Genomic DNA, 16,596 nt, shown 5'->3' on the forward strand with positions numbered 1-16,596 from the left:
TGCTTTTTGGAGCCGTGCACGCACCTGGAGACGTGTAACTGCCGAGGCCCATATGCATATGTCGTCAGCATATATTGAAAGGTTTACTGTATGTGGTAGAACGTCGGCAAGGCCAAGAATTGCAAGGTTGAACAAAGTGGGGCTAAGAACCCCACCCTGAGGGACGCCACGGTAAGTGTAATGGTCAGCAGTTCGGCCATCTGCACTGTGCACAAAGAAGGATCTTTTGAATTGATAGCTCCGAATCCACCGAAACATGCGTCCACCAATTCCATTATTTTCCAGGGCATCAAGGATGGCTTCATGCGTTACATTATCATAGGCGCTTTTCACGTCGAGGAATAGTGCAACCGATATACGCTTGTGGTGTTTTTCTTGTTGTACAGACGTGACTAGGTCGATGACGTTGTCAATAGAGGAACGGCCTCTTCTAAAACCAGCCATGGCATCGGGGTATACATTGTGGCGCTCAAGATACCATTCTAGGCGGGTGAGAATCATTCTTTCCATGACCTTCCCAACACAGCTGGACAGCGCAATGGGTCGGTAGGACGCTAAGTCAAGTGGCGACTTTCCAGGCTTCAGGAGTGGTATCAAGCGGCTGGACTTCCACCGCTCAGGAACGACGCCATCATTCCATGACTGGTTATTAATTTCCAGAAGTCTGCTTCGGTCACCTTCACCTAGGTGGCATAAAGCAGCGTAGGTGATGCCATCTGGTCCTGGCGACGATGAGCGCCACACCATGGGCATATGACCCTGTATTGGTATTATGGTATGACCCTGTAACCCTGTATTAGCAGCATAGCGGAAATACAGTTTTCCCAAGTACTTACATATTCAAGCACTACAACATATCATGCATACGCATCGCAAATCAGGCGAGGAAAAAAATACAACAAAAGCAAGATGTGAGCAAGCAAGCAAAAACACAAAATCTCACTGCACTTCAAAAGCACATAGGCATTGTACAACTCCCATATGAGAGAAAAAATAAAGAATATCAGGAGGAGAACAAGTTGCAATATCAATTTTAATAACAATAAGATCGTTTAATAACCGAGGTAGCCTGGAGCACAGCATTTGTGATCCATAGTTCGTGCGCGATTTAGGTACGTGCCAGTACTCTGGCTTTGTTGTGCTGTATGGAGTTTCGTGTAGCTTTAAGTTAGCCATAAAAGTAATGTAGTTTATGTTCTTTTCCTGTTCATTTTTATACGCAAGCACTAAACGATACTTTAAAAAGGCCTGTACTTTCCGTGAGTTAAGTTTATGAAATAAATAAGCTGAAGGGAAATCGTATGGGGTTTTATGAGCCAAAACCACTTTCTGATTATGATTATGATTATTTCTGATTATGAAGCCGTAGTGGAGGACTCCGGAAATTCTGACTACCTGGGGTTCTTTGAGGTGTACCTAAATTTAAGTACACGGGTGTCTTCGCATTTTGCCCCCATCGAAATGCGGCCGCCGTGGCCCAGCTTCTACTTTGCCGGCATGTGCCACTGTCATAGCGTCGTGGTACGTCGCAGCCTGCGCCGTTGAAACAGATGTTAAAGAGGACTACGAAGAGCTTGGTGAGCAAAGCTCGCTTCAAAGAAGCGACCCAAGACGACGAGGGCCGGTGCTTCGTTGCTTCCAACGTTTGCAGAGAAGGGGCGAGGGGGGATGGGGCATGATCCTCACTCCATCCCCCTTGCCCCCTCGGTAACCCTCTCTAAGAATGGAGATTCGTCACGCCATAATAAGCGTGGGAACAGAGGTCCTATCACATCTGCTAAGCGTGAAGAGGGGTTGCTGATCACTCCTAGCAGGCGCGATCGGTAAGCGTGGAGAAATATCACGCTTGGATTAAGCGTGTAAAAATACTTAAAACGCACGCTTAGATAAGCGTGGATTTTTTTAGAGTGCAGCCACGACGAGAATTCACGCTGAAGCGGGAGCCATGGGTACCGCCATGTTGGACAACGCTACTTGTTATCGTGCGTGAACATTACGAACGTTAAGCTCGCCAAATAATGTAGGTTATCAGAGCGCACGTAAATCGCAGAAACCCAATAACGTTTCGAGCATGCGCAGTGAGGACGACGCTATTTCTTTGCGTACGTAATGCGTTTAGGTTCGGTTTGGTCAACAAATCTTTCTATAAAATGCAATAAGCACGCGGCGGTTTTTGTCTACGAACGCGTGCCATAACCTGCCCGTAACGGTCATCAGCTGCGGCGGCGTACCCTGCATACATAACAAAACCAAGTTTTATTAGTTTGATTCATGGGTGATATTCTCGAGTGATCACTTCCGGTGATACTATCATTTTCGCGATATTTCGCGTGTCTCTGCACCGGACGCAACGATGTAGACGGTCAAATGCATTCCTGGCACTGTGCAAGATAGCGAGATTGGCACAGCGCCAGAAACACTGTCTGCTAGTACCACATGGCGCATTTCTCCTGATCGAGAACGCGACACGGTGACAAACGCTCGCGCCCCACCGACTCCAAGGCATCTGCACGAAGGAAGCCACGAGGTATGCCCGCGCCGCGGCAAGACCTTCACGATACTGCCGGCGCAATCGGCAGGTTCCGCCATCCGTGATGTGCTCGCGCGGAGGGCAACACCATCTGGTGGTGTTGCAGGTAACCAATATTTGAGTCACGTTACTGAATTCTCCCCCTTTATTGGTGAAAGCGCACGCGGCGTCAAGACACGAACAGTTCTTGTGGCTAGAGTAGCGATAGCTGGTACTCACACGGACAACTAACGAGGACCACGCAAAGTTCGCAAAAAAAAACTTCGCTTTAAAACGCCTTTTGTGTAAAGAGAGGTGTTCACTAAAGCCGATTAGCCCTTTTCCAAGCACACACACACACACACACACACACACACACACACACACACACACACACATATATATATATATATATATATATATATATATATAGTTAGTTAGACGCGTGGGTTTCCCTGCTGAAATCCTTATTCTGTTAATTCTTGTAAGTTTTAAGCCTCCCCTTTTCTTCTTTTTTTTAATCACTGAGGGCAAATAAAATTGAGGTCCAAAGCATGGCTTACGTTTGGGACGCATCGCAGCTTGCTCGTCTCGGTGCCCAGATCCAGCACATTTTGACGTCAGCCTCATTGGCCTGGAAAAGTGTAGAGCGCCTTCAGTGACTATCTTTTTTTACAAACATGATGTATTATAAGGTGCTGCGGCCGTTACAGACGCACACAGTACGCGAAATTGCAGGGAGCTATCAACTCCGCCGAAAAATTTCTCATGTGCCGAAGCCTTGGATTGTCAACAGAAAGGTATGGAGATGTTACACTTACAAAGGTAACAGAGGTAAAATTATGGTAAAATAGCGGTAACATTGTATCCCTAAGAGTAGCGTTAAAATTGCAGGCACGACTGTGCGTGTTTCTCGCCGTTTCCTTTTCTTGTGATAGCAATTATGTGGACAATCCAGGCGCATTTCTACCATCGGCGTCGTTGTCGCCGTCGCCTTGAGGTTCCGTTTAAAGTCCAAGGGCGATAAAATCATCGCCGGGCGCCCTATGCGCATGTATGTGCGATTGAAAGCGTGCGAGGGTGAGCCGGCGATAAATCTCGCGCACGCAAGGGAAGAAAGCGGAGAGGAAAGCGCGCCGTGTTCCGTCGCGCGCAAGGCTCCGGAGGGAGGGTAGGGAGGGGTAGGCGCGCTCTGTATACTCAGGGCTGCCCGGGCGGCCGCTGTATTTTGAAAGCCATCTGCGGCGGGAAGAGTCCGCCATACGCTGTGTTTTTGTGGCTTAGTTCGCGTTGATGCGAGAGGCAGCACGAAGATCAATTGGCTCGCCGCTGCTGCCGCGCTTCCTCACTCCAGCGTTTTGACAGCGAATTTCCGCGGTCATCGAGTGAGATGTGTTCATGTTTGCTTATGGCGCGCGACGCCAAGTTGGTTAATTTAGTTAGTATACCTATGTTAACAAGTTTATAAGGCTGATAAATCTACTATCCTTACTTGGTAGAGCTGACCACTAATTTGCTATCGCAATCGGTGCTTCGCCTTTCAAGCGAAGCTGCTACTTTCTTTTTCTCCTCTTTTTTTTTAGGTTCCGTTAGTCTCAACTCATTTTCCGTTCCGTCTTGTTGTGGTAACCCTTCCAATCCAGTCATGCTGTAACTAAGGTTGACTCAGACAATAAGTTCTGCGGCGCCGGCTCGAGACTCGTCCTCTCCACGGCGAGTAAATCCTGGAGCGTGCAGGCGGAGCCAATTACGCCGAACAATGGCAAGATCGCTACGTGTGCAGTAGGGAGTTATTGAACGGCTCGGCTCGAATAGGGCACATCAAACGCGAAAGGTGCGACGAAGTCAGCAGATCGCGTGGCCATTGTTTAGTATCCGGAAGCTTGAACCCACCCTCTGCGGAGCGCGAGAACGTGAGCTCGTGTTGCGAAGGGCTTGCGCGCCGTGGCAGCAAAAGTCGTACGATTCGCAAGGAAGTTCACTGCCGCCACAGCACCAGAGGCTCTCCCGAAAGCAGCGCTGTGGTACAAAAGACAGTCGATGATAAAGAAGTAAAACAGGACGTATAATAAGGCCTGTCCCCAAGAAACGCAGGTGCTCCTCTCAGTCTCAATTAGCAGCAGAGCGCGCAAAAGTAACAACCGACCCGGGCCGACATCATTAATCACGACAATCGGCACAGCGCAGCGGCAAGAACAGTGCTCGGCAGCTAATCCCTGTCGCATTTTTGAGCAATCCTTTTAATCCGGCGTAATTACGACGATTAAAAGTCGAAAGCAACGCTGCGCGAGGAAAATGACAAGACAAGAGCAACGAAGAAGAAAACGGACGTCGCCAGTGCGCGCCCCCAAAAAGTTTCGCCCGAAATCGGCGCGCACGCATACTTCTGCGAGCATCGAAGCAATTCCTAATTGTGGCCCCTGTTTGCTATTGGCTGCGCCGCGGAGCGCGTTCGCCCAGTGCAGCGAGCCTCGGTGCACTCTTCGGGGCAAGGGAGACGCATAAACAAGGGATGTGCTTTTATGCGCGTGCCCTTCCGTCACGAACACTGATTCCGCTGTTGGTGCTGCCGCCGCTGCTGCTGTCGAGCGCGTTCCCGCTTAAGAGCGCATTCAGCTTGGGCCACGGATAAGCCGCCGACACTCCACAGACGCAAACAAACGTCACCGGTTCGTTCCAGCGCGATCGCCTTGTACGTGCCCGCGCACACTGCTGTCAGGAAAGAGAACGAAAACCACTAGAGCATGGATGGTTCGCAACTCAGCTGCTGGTCGATTTTTCATTCTGAGGCGTAAGTGCCGCACTACGTGCGACGACCATCTATCTGTACTTACTACTGCAACATACCTTCTTTATTTATTCATTCGTTCGTTAAATCATATATGTATTGCTTGTTTGTTTCCTTCATATATATTTGCCTCGGAATTATTACCATTCGTTATTTACATTTCTTCATTTCCGCTGCAGTACTGCACGTTCTCGCCATAATTCGACAAAGGAATTTGTTTTAAATGTCAGTTTAGAAGCAGGTCCCCTACCCTTAGTCACTAAATGTTCCTTCTCTTTTCTCTATTTTGTAATGACGAAAAAATCAAACTCGTTGTGTGCAGGATATGTATTCAAAGTGCCCGCTTCAAGGATTGTTAAGATCGCTACTACCCTCTTTAGCATGCCATCTTGCTCATTGTATCAAACAACAAAGATATCTCGCACAAAACCAGTCGAAGCTTATATTTCACCTTTTTTCTGAGTTTACGTGACAAGGTTATAGAACTGCGCTTTGTTCTTCGCGCAAACTAAATATTAGCTTTAGTTAGTGTGCCCACACTTTTCGTTCGCACGACCCAGCATTAAACGGTCCATTCCACTTAATAGGGACGCAACAAAAAGGCCACGTCTCGGAAATTGAACTTTTCCAAGAAAGGGAATGGAGGTCGAAGTAAACCCATAAAATAAACATTCTCAAATCGATATCTAAAAATGGACATCCCAAGATAGTGGCGCACGCGTAGAATCTCGACAGCTTCAATCGACCTATTTCACGCGCCTCTCACAGAAGAAGGAACATCAGTGAAGACCTGAAGAAGGGAGGAAAATATAACAGCAAGAGCCCTCACCAAGGAAAGATGAAACGCACCGAACGCGTGGAGCGGTATTGGGCCCCATTGGTGGAAAACTTAAACAAGACAAGTTCACTAAGCAACAAAGAAAACAGAGCCAAACAGATAAAATTAAGTATACCGGTCAATTTCTAAAGCAGCGGTATACATCACTTTCGAAGCAATTTCGATAGGCACTGGTCTTTGCACAAAATACCACTGTGAGCCTTCTTTCTTCAGTATTTTATGTCAGTTCCCTGTGTACTTTTGCCCGTCATTGTTTATTTGTACGACACAAAATTACTGCTTTCTGTCATAGCGAGTCTGATTTCGCGAAAGCTCGGCGCCTCCGTCCACGTCAGCGTATATTTTTCTAAGGCCTTTCTTTTTATCTTTAGGTAACAGATGCCCGCTCCCCAGGGACAACTCAGCTTTTCCACAATTGAAGCAATAGCATTTCTTAGCCCAGCTCCTTTGGGTCATCTTCACCAGTCTTTCTATTACCCCTCTGTTGAAGGAAAAGGAATCTAGTAAGACCTCAAAATCTGTCTTAAGCCTGAGTTAGGTAACACACAATATATCGCCAGATCTGAAACATCCGACTCGTCGAGATTCCAATTTCGATTACCACATGCCTATATTGAAAAAAAAGAACCATTCCAGTAAAAGTGACTTAAGGGAGTCCTCTAGCCAGCAAATGATCTGCACCAGCCTTGGGCAGAAATCAGGGCTCTGGCCTCTTTACTGTGTGCGCCGTTCATGATCTGTCGCAGTTGAACAATGTAACCACTTTCTAAGAGATTTGCGCATTCACTTGCGACATTCATATATGAGTTCAAAGCAGGGCTATTGGAACGTTACAAAAGGAATGTGTAACTCTCCTCTTTCTCCTTATCTGACATATTACCCCCGCCTTCTATTGCGAAAAATGTGTCCGCGCAAGGCACTAACGTCGAAATTGCAGTGACAGAAATGATGCATATCAAACCGTCGCACGCCAATGCGCTTTTCACCTATACCCTGTTGATTACGCTGCGTTGTACTTTGGATAATGAAGCTGTACAGAACGAATAAGTTTAAGCGCTTCTGTAACGATTTGGCAGTTTGCACTTTTACTAAACTTCTTGCCTTCTTGTTCACCACACGCACATTTCTTTGTTTATTTCTTCCGTGTACTTGATCGCGCGCGTGCGTGCATACGCGCGTGTCAAATGCTTGCTACTTTTAATCAGCGGCGAAATACAATATAGATTAGAAATGCAACATACGAGACGGCTCGGGGTTAGCAACAATGCGTGCAAGAAGGAGCAGGAGGAAATAAAGAGAGACGGCAGGGATTGTAACCACAAATGCGTCTGGTTGGCTACCCTACTCTGGGGGACGGGAAAAGACGTGTAAACTCTCTGTCAATAGTAGGCGGGAGATGACAATGAGCGGCGCATTCTTATTCATTATGACAAACAAATTCATAAACATCTGAGGGCAACTTCAAAAACAAAACACTGTTAACACCACAAGTAAGCACAAACTAAGCACAATATCTTTGCGCCAAAGAATGCGGGTGGCGGTATTGGTCGTCTTGCTGTCAACGATGGCAGGTATAAAGAAAGGTCTATTGATAGGTTCCAACTGAGAAGGGGGAGCAATTCTAGCAAAAGGTTTTTTTTCTGGGCTGTTGAAACAAATCCACTTTCCATTATTAGATATGGCAAGTCCGATGTCAAATGTTCAGTAAAAAAATGGAGGTCTCGTCCGAAGGCGGAGCATTGAAAGCGACAGCAAGGTTTATCGTCGCGCTCGAGCTCTTCGGGTGTCATTCTGATACACAGAGGAGACACGCTGACGTGCCGCGGCACGCGAGATAATTGAGCAGAAACTGCGCCCTGGTACCAGGCGTCTCACAAGACTGGTGAGATGAGGAACGCAGGCGTCGCATCTGCATGATGCACGAGAAGTGATGGACTTCGAAAAACCATCGGCGTTTGTCAACGCCCAATCAAAAGATCGGATATGGCTTGACATTTGCTCGTCCTTTGGTTCAGGTCAGCTTAGGCACCACGGTGTGGTATGCACACAGCCTGCTCAGCAGGAACACTAGTGCTTGTACGCACTACGCTCGTGCCAGCAGAGTAAGAATGACGGCACGTCCACGTGGGGTCATCGCTTTCGCAGCCAAACACACTGAGCCTATCTGGAGACCTCTAACCCTCCACGCATTGTCCGCGCGTGTGCTGTCGACAGTGTGACAGCATGACGGCGATGCTTTCGTCTTGTGCGTGTTTGCGAACCGGAGTGAAGGGCCGGAGGGTAACACGCTTTCCCGAAATATGAAATATTCGGAATAACCCTTTGTTCGACTGCTTAGATATGTCAAAGGCCCATGATAAGGACTACCTTCAGGTAGGTATAAGCTTACAAAGGGGAACTCAGGGGTGCGATCAGAGATCGTTGTTCGGCGCGTTCGTTTGATTACCGGCGCGCGCGATTGGCCTACTCCGCGCCGACGTCGCCAGCCGCGGGGCGCGGCCACGTTTTTGGTTACGTGAAAATGACGACACGCTCCTGTCAATCATCTTGCAACCGAGCACGTTGCTAGGCGCCGAACGCGACGGGAGTTGGGAAGTTTGGAGCGATAATACGCTCGTATGAGACCGGCAGACACCGGGTTCGCATGACACGTCTGGTGGCTTGGATTGGAACCAAACGGCGGCTTCGGCCACGGAATGGCAGGTTCGAACCCAATCTATAATTTAAATCGAGAAAATGGCGATTGCGATGGGAACTTCAGTTGTTGCATTGGCGTTACTTGAGGAGGAACGAGAGCAGTGAAGGTGCGAAATGCGTTTGAATAAATGGCAGAAAGCGAATTTCGGCGTCGCTTTCCTTTCTCGAAACAAATAGTGCGTTGGTTGTGCGGCGATCTCGACCCCGTCATCAGATGCCAGCGAGCCACTAGAATGTAGTTGTTGCCTCTTGAAAAGTGTGCCAGTGTTCCCGCCGTTTCTTTGTTTTTTTCTCGCTGTGCGCGACAACACCTAGAGACGACGCTGAGAAACTGATAGTTATAAATTGTAGTAGTCGCACGCATTACTATTTGAAAACGTGTTCAAGCTTGAGAAGAAAAAAAATACATTTTTTTAGATAAAGATTTCATTCATTGGAAGACGAGAAACATTTCGTTTCGTAGTATACTGTCTGCAAGCAGACGACAAACGAGGGGATTAAACTTCCGGGGAGTTCACTGCTTGCCGATTGGCTGCTCTGTCGGCCCCGTTCTCACAAATTTAGCATACTGCCACTTTGTGACGTTGCAGCAACCGAAGAGAACGCGTATCGAACAAAGATCTCCGATTGCACCCCAGATGAAACGTTGTCAAGCGGATAGGCTTTTATAATAAGGATATTGCTAAGAGATTTATTAGCAACGGGCGCGAAAGGGTAGCCATCACAAGCATTCGGCGAAAGACAGCAACCACGAGCTCATGCCGGTAGCGATGGTGCTGTGGTGCAGGCAGGCTACTCTTCGTTACAATCGCCCTCCGCAGAAAAAGGCGCCATCCTGGCGGCTTAAGGCGGAGAGACTACATTGCGTCGTAGTACGGCTTAATGCGAGAGACGTGGACAAGTTCGCGGCCGCGATGGCGTAGGTCCGTCGATGGCGTGAGGGGCTCTACCATGTAATTGACGGAGGACGTTTGCTCCAGAACGCGGTAGGGTCCTAGGTACTTTGCGACAAGTTTTGAGGAGAGGCCGGATGTAGTAGCGGGTACCCGAAGCCATACGAGAGAGCCAGGCAAAAAAGTAGGTGCAGAACGGCCGGCAGGTTGACGGGAGTGCTGCTGCCACTGGTCCTCGGTGGAAAAAGAGCGGGCAAGCTGGCGGCATTCCTCGGCATGACGAGCAGCTTCAGATAGCGGAGTACTTTCGGATGCGTCAGGTGTATATGACAAAATGGTATCGAGCGTACTAGAAGGTTCTCGTCCGTATAGGAGAAAGTAAGGGGAAAAACCAGCAGTTGCTTGGGCCGCAGTATTGTGCGGATTTTCACGAAAGGGAGAACTTGGTCCCAGTTTGAATGATCAGAGGCGACGTACATGGAGAGCATATCGCCAAGAGTACGGGTTGAAGCGCTCGGTCATGCCGTTAGTTTGCGGAGGTTCGCTGTACTGGTGCGGTGAATGATTCGGCATTCGTCGAGTAGTGCATTCAAAGCATCGGAAAGAAAGGCGCGGCCTCTATCGCTCAGCAGTTCGCGAGGGGCACCGTGGCGAAGAACGAAATGTCGTAACAGAAACGATGCAACGTCGCGGGCGGTGGCAGTCGGCAGAGCAGCTGTTTCAGCATAGCGGGTTAAGTGATCCACTGCAACAATAATCCAGCGGTTGCCTGCTGGAGTGGAGGGTAGCGGTCCGTATATGTCTATACCAACACGATCAAAGGGCCAACTAGGGCAGGGAAGGGGTTGTGACGGGTAGACTTGTCCGGGAGGTAATTTTCGGCGTTGGCACTGAGCACAGGAGCGAATGAACTTTCTGACGTAGTTGTACATGCCGCGCCAATAAAATCGGACGCGTAGTCGAGCATAGGTCTTGAAGAGGCCGGCATGCGCGCATTGAGGGTCTGCGTGGAAAGCGTCGCAGATAAGGTCACGGAGATGGCGGGGTATCACGAGAAGCCACTTGCGACCGTCAGAGAGGTAATTACGACGATAAAGAAGGCCGTCGCGAATGCAGATGTGGGTAGCCTGGCGGCGAAGAGCGCGAGATGGTGAAGAGGTGGATGGATCAGAAAGGATGCTCATGAGAGCGCTGATCCAGGGATCCTTGCGCTGCTCCGACGCCATGTTGCGCAGTGCATGAGATAAAACTGTGGGCTCAAGGGTGGATAGGCAAGCGCAGTCAACGGAGACCGGTGAGCGAGAAAGGGCGTCAGCGTCCGTGTGTTTGCGACCTGAACGGTAGAGAACGCGGATGTCGTACTCCTGTAGCTTAAGGGCCCAGCGAGCAAGTCGGCCAGATGGGTCCTTAAAGGTAGACAGCCAACAAAGGGCGTGATGGTCAGTGACGACATCGAAAGGGTGACCATACAAATAAGGACGAAATTTTCCAAGGGCCCAAATAATGGCTAAACACTCTTTCTCTGTAACAGAGTAATTAGCCTCGGCCTTTGTCAGAGTTCGGCTCGCGTAGGCAACGACATATTCATCAAACCCCGCTTTTCGTTGCGCGAGTACGGCGCCAAGTCCGACGCCACTGGCGTGGACCTCTGTGGGCGCTGCAGGGTCGAAGTGGCGGAGGATAGGTGGCGAGGTTAGCAGGCGGCGTAATTTCGTGAAGGCGTCATCACAGGCGGGCGACCAAGCGGAAAGTTCTTTGTCGCCACTTAGAAGGGCTGTCAGTGGTGCACTTATGGAAGCGAAATTTCGAATGAAACGTCGGAAGTATGAGCATAAACCAAGGAAACTTAGAAGCTCCTTTAACTTCTTCGGTTGCGGAAAGTCGGTGACACCGCGGAGCTTGGCTGGATCTGGAAGGACGCCGTCTCGCGATACAACATGGCTCTTCTTCGTTACAACTCTTCTTCGTTACAATATCTTTATTGAAGTTTCCTTCCTTGCCGTAAGGTGAAAGCTGATTAATAAACATTTAAATTTTCTTTATCTTTAAGACCTGTTAATGTAAAGTTGCTCCCTTTTACAACCTCCTAAATTAAAAAGTAAGCTATGAAAAATAAATTGTTGCGTTAAATGTGCAAACGCGCAACAAAAGTCCTACTCCATTTCCCAATGTTCACTCAGTGAAGATGTAACACGTCTATACTGTCACGTTGTAGTGGTGTGAAGAACAAGGCAGTTCCAAAGGGGTGAGTCAAGAATCTAATTCATTATAAGGTGAGCTTGCGTTGAAAAAGAAAATAACACTCAAGGCACAACGATGGCTGCGCGCAAAGTAGCGCTTGCTCTGAGTGTGATCTACGGACCAAGGCATCGGATCATCAGACTGGAATACTCGTACATCGCAGCGTAAACTCGGACGCTCAAATGTGATCGAGAACATACATTCGGCCAAAAAATATTGCAGTGCACACGAGCACGTAGCGAAACAGCCCTCCGCGCCTTCTGGCGGCGCACCCCTGTTGTCGAGACTGACGCCGGCTGCTTTTAATTGCAACGAACAAAACTATTAAACCAATACAAATATTGTTTACAACAATGTTAGATCACTTTATCATTCGAATGTTCAGATTAGTAACCTCTAGATGCGGAGTAAGTTGAGAAGTTGTGTGCGTAATGAACGAAGCTACGTTAATTAAGTTTTCAATAATTTATCTTAGGTGACTAAATAAAATGAGTACTTTGGAGCCCATCCTCGAGATTATCTAGCCGAGCGAAGAAATTTTGATTAAACATGCGTCTTTCTACAGGAGCTATGTGAACGAACATTTTCCAAATAAATGGTCTTGGAAAGCGTAACTGACGCCGAAACAGGTCTGTAAGGTCAACCGGACCGTCACTAGCCTATTGTGATGTCATGAACAGTATGGTTCGGTGAGCATGTTCCTTGTGGCCAGTGCGCTTTCGATTTTAATTCACGCTGTTTTTTTTTTTTCGAAGGCAAGCAGTTTAAAATTTCAATGTCAATATAGCAATATAGCAGCGAACGTGTGCCGCAAAATGTTTTCTTGCTCGCAGAAGCGATGCATGACGCAATGATGGCGCAGATTTATCGCGTCGCTGGCATCAAGACAATGCGCTGCCACCGAGAGGAGGAAGATAGCGAAAGTGAACAGCTCGGTAGCTGCTCACGGAGCAGTGCCGATGGTGACGGTGCCATCGTGAATAAATCTGGGGTGGCCATACCGACGGCTCCGGCGTCCTTTTTTTACGTTTATTTCGCTTTCAGGATATAATACTATAAATACAGTGACATTCGTTCTTGTCTCGAAGATTTAAATATGGGTTTGAATATGCTCTACATCGCATTCATCCCCGAGAGTAGGTGTAAGCAGGGAAAAGCTCACTCGTTTGCTCACATATGCACGCGCGCGCACATACAAACACACACAGATACGACACATATTCGTCCGCATTCACATTTATACGCGCATACGCATGCACACACGCACAAATATGTGCACGCGCACTGACACGGAACAGCACACAGACACAGGCGCGCGTATGCTCGCACACGCATACACGTACTTGTGCGCACGCATATTCAAATACGGAGACACAAACACGCGCGCACACGCAAATGCAAGTACACACGCACGCACGCTCAAGGCGTGCACACACACGCATATACTCTCCCTCTCCTTTCCTGCTGCCTCACAAAAACATGCGCGTGCAAACAGACTGAATGACATTCGCTCTGCAATCACCGTTCAAACTCCAGCTGTGATAAACCGCCTTACGGTTTAAATTTGGCGCTTCTTCAAGTCAATGTGCCCTCTGCCGATGCAAAACTACTTGCTCCTGCCGTGTGACATAACCGCCCATCCCTGACCAAAACACTGCTTTAACGCACCAGCAATGTTCTGACTATAAGTTCCATAAATGCATATGTTGTTAGAAGGCGCTACCCTCTCGGCGCAGTCAGTTGAGACTGGTTGACACTCAGTCGATATATTGAAATGAAATAAAATTGTCTAAAATTCTGCCCATTCATTTACACATGTGCATTGCGTGTTTGTTAAGGCGCGCGCGCGTCTGTCTGTCTGTCTGTCTGTGTGCGCGCGTGCGTGCGTGCGCGTGTGCGTGTGTGCGTGCGCGTGTGCGTGCGTGCGTGTGTGCATGTATGTGCGTGTGCGTGTGTGTGTGCGTGTGTGTGTGTGTGTGTGTGTGTGCGTGCGTGCGTGCGTGCGTGCGTGCGTGTGCGTGTGTGCGTGCGCGTTCGTCGACATGATCTTATATACACATTGGAGTACGTCCATAGTGGTAGCCTTTACATAAGACGTACCTTGCACAGTTATTTGGGTAATCATTAACTTATTAACGGAGTTGTTAATTCAGTATTTAATTATTATTCTTAGTTGGTGAATGTCTTCGAGAAATTTGAAGGCCGCCCCCCTGATTACCTTTAGTCGCCGCGGTGGTTTAGCAGCTATGGTGTTGCACTGCTAAGCACGAGGTAGCGGGATGAAATCCAAGCCTCGGCGGCCGCATTTCCATGGAAGCGAAATGCAAAGTGCCCGAGTCCCGTGCATTGGGGGCACGTTAATGATCCCCTGGTTGTCAAAATTAATCCGGAGGCCCCACAACGGCGTGCCTCATAATCGAATCTTTGTTTTCGCACTCAAAATCCCAAAATTTCTTTTTTCCTTCCTCATTGCCAAACCTATTGACAAAATATGCAGTAGACAAGCTCTTGTGAGAGCAACGCGAACAATTATTTAGCCTTCACAGGATCGATAAAATCGAAACTAACTCAGGAACATTCGTGGACTCTCTTTTGAAGCGAGGCTCCTACTGTGAAATACACACAAACAAGCAAGCGCGCATGGACGCACGTCTTGAGGTGTTGCACACAGTTACGCGAGCGCGCGCATGATGACCCTTGTTGCTACCCGCTGCGGTTGCTTAGTGGCTATCTTGTTGGGCTACTAAACACGAGGTAAGGGGATCGAATCCCCTGACCATAATTATTCCGGAGTCCCCCACTACGGCGTGCCTCATAACAACATCGTGGTTAAAACTCCATAATCTAACTTTCTTTTTTATGAACCTTGTTTTCTTGATGCGCAGTTTTTTTTTATTCGTCGGAAAAGAGTACTTTGCCGCACACTTTGTCTAATTGCGGAAAAGCACCCACGGTTCACAAGGCACCAAATTGAGGACAGCATGCTACAAACTTATTGCCGCTTTTGCGGAGATTTACACATGAGTCAATGGACACTGAATTCTCTGCTAGTGTGCCTATTGGAACAAGATTGTGAGTTCACGTTTTAAATTAGTGGTAGTAGCGGTTACCACGAAAGCGTGTACCGTAGGTCAGAAGTCGGTGCGGTGAGGTGTGCACGTGCGTGGCATCCGGCGCGGAGAGCGCGTTACTGGTCGCATGCCTCTCGCGCCACTTTGCCACGCTTCAATGAGTTTTTATGACAAAAGCGCATAACCTTTAGACCTACCTTTGTGCGCTAAAAATACACAACTATGTCGTCGTGCTTTGCTTTAAGACTAAAATTCACAATGACAGTGATAAGTTATCATCATACTCTCCAGACCTCCACCAGCCTCGCTGTTGGCGGTGCTGTCTCTGGGCACAATGTGTTGGCCTCTGAAATATTAAATTTCGGCTCATCGGCCTTTTGCGCGCAAGACTTCGTTGAGCGCGACCAAGTGAGGCGAGCAGCTGTGTTCGCAATTCATTCGCGCGCACTGTCACTACGCGTGTCATCGCTAGAAATCGAGCTTGCGTGGGGAGCGCCGGCTGTGGAAAAACGAACGTGCACAAGTGAGTGCCTAGGGAAGGAGAATCTCAAGCGCCTAGGCCATTGACGGTGTAGAAAGAGAAAGCATCTACTACAGCGCGTTGTGTTCATCCAGCCCGGAGAAACAGCTACAAAAATAAACCTACAAATTTCCCCAGTTTCGCGTGGCCCCGTGAAAACAGGGGGAGCGATGTTGCGTGCTACGCTGCAAGAAGCAGGCACGCGTAAAGAGGGCGCGGGCAGCAGCCCATCTATTGCAAGCCGCCGAGCGGCAGGCGCCGCGGTGCGGAATTGCATCCGGCAGTTCTCGCGCACGGCGCCGGCGACCGTTTATCCGCGCACCCATTCGATTACGTCCGCAGTAGAGCGGCGGCTATCGTCTCGGAAAACGCGAGCTACCGTTCGCTGCTGACACGGCTGGTGCTTCCGCATCGTGCACAACAGCGTCACGTGGGGCACTGCGCAGCTGCAGGTCGAGCCCGCATGAAAACGAATAGAGGTTGACAAATCACCCTCCCCCCCTTCGTTTCGTGACTCCTCACCGTTTTCCTGTCGTTCGGGACATTTTGTTTCTGTTCGGCCATTTGCTTCTTCGTCCGCTTCCTCGCTTATGTGGGCTCTTCCTGCTTTGAGTGAAAATAAAGACCATGCGCCAGAATTTCTTCCCGCCCACTACTAGGCCCACCCCGTGTTTTCGTTTTTCTTGTGCAAGCGGTTAAAGCTAGCGCTAACAAAGGAGCCGCTTTAAAATGCAGACCCATAGAATATGTGTTCTTTGTGTTTCCTAAAAACGTTGACTGCAAAAGCACTACAAAGTTAGTAATCGGAGCGTTCAAGTCACACAAAGCAATAAAAGATTGCTAAGAACGTTAAGAACGTCATAAGAACGTTAAGTTCTGATCGCAGGCGTGTCATGGCAGTTTTCTCAAGGATGTTTTACGTATCCTTAATTATTCTGCTTTTTATCATATTATCAATATATGGGAGGAGGAGGAGACAAAGGAGAGGAAAGACAGGGAGGTTAGCCCGTGTAAGTACCGGCTGGCTACCCTGTGCTGG

The 16,596-nt window shown here is 48.7% G+C and overlaps 1 long non-coding RNA gene across 6 annotated transcripts in view; it reads right to left on the bottom strand.

Annotated features, from left to right (window-relative positions):
• The window catches only part of LOC135903160 (uncharacterized), a 313,803-nt gene that overhangs the window by 258,482 nt on the left and 38,725 nt on the right, over positions 1-16,596 (bottom strand). For all 6 annotated transcript variants that reach the window (XR_010564745.1, XR_010564740.1, XR_011511031.1 and 3 more), the window contains exon 4: positions 3,073-3,143. This is a non-coding gene — a long non-coding RNA (uncharacterized lncRNA). The remainder of the gene's footprint in view (positions 1-3,072; positions 3,144-16,596) is intronic.

Source organism: Dermacentor albipictus, chromosome 1 (genome assembly GCF_038994185.2).
Source record: "Dermacentor albipictus isolate Rhodes 1998 colony chromosome 1, USDA_Dalb.pri_finalv2, whole genome shotgun sequence".
Lineage (NCBI taxonomy): Eukaryota > Metazoa > Arthropoda > Arachnida > Ixodida > Ixodidae > Dermacentor > Dermacentor albipictus.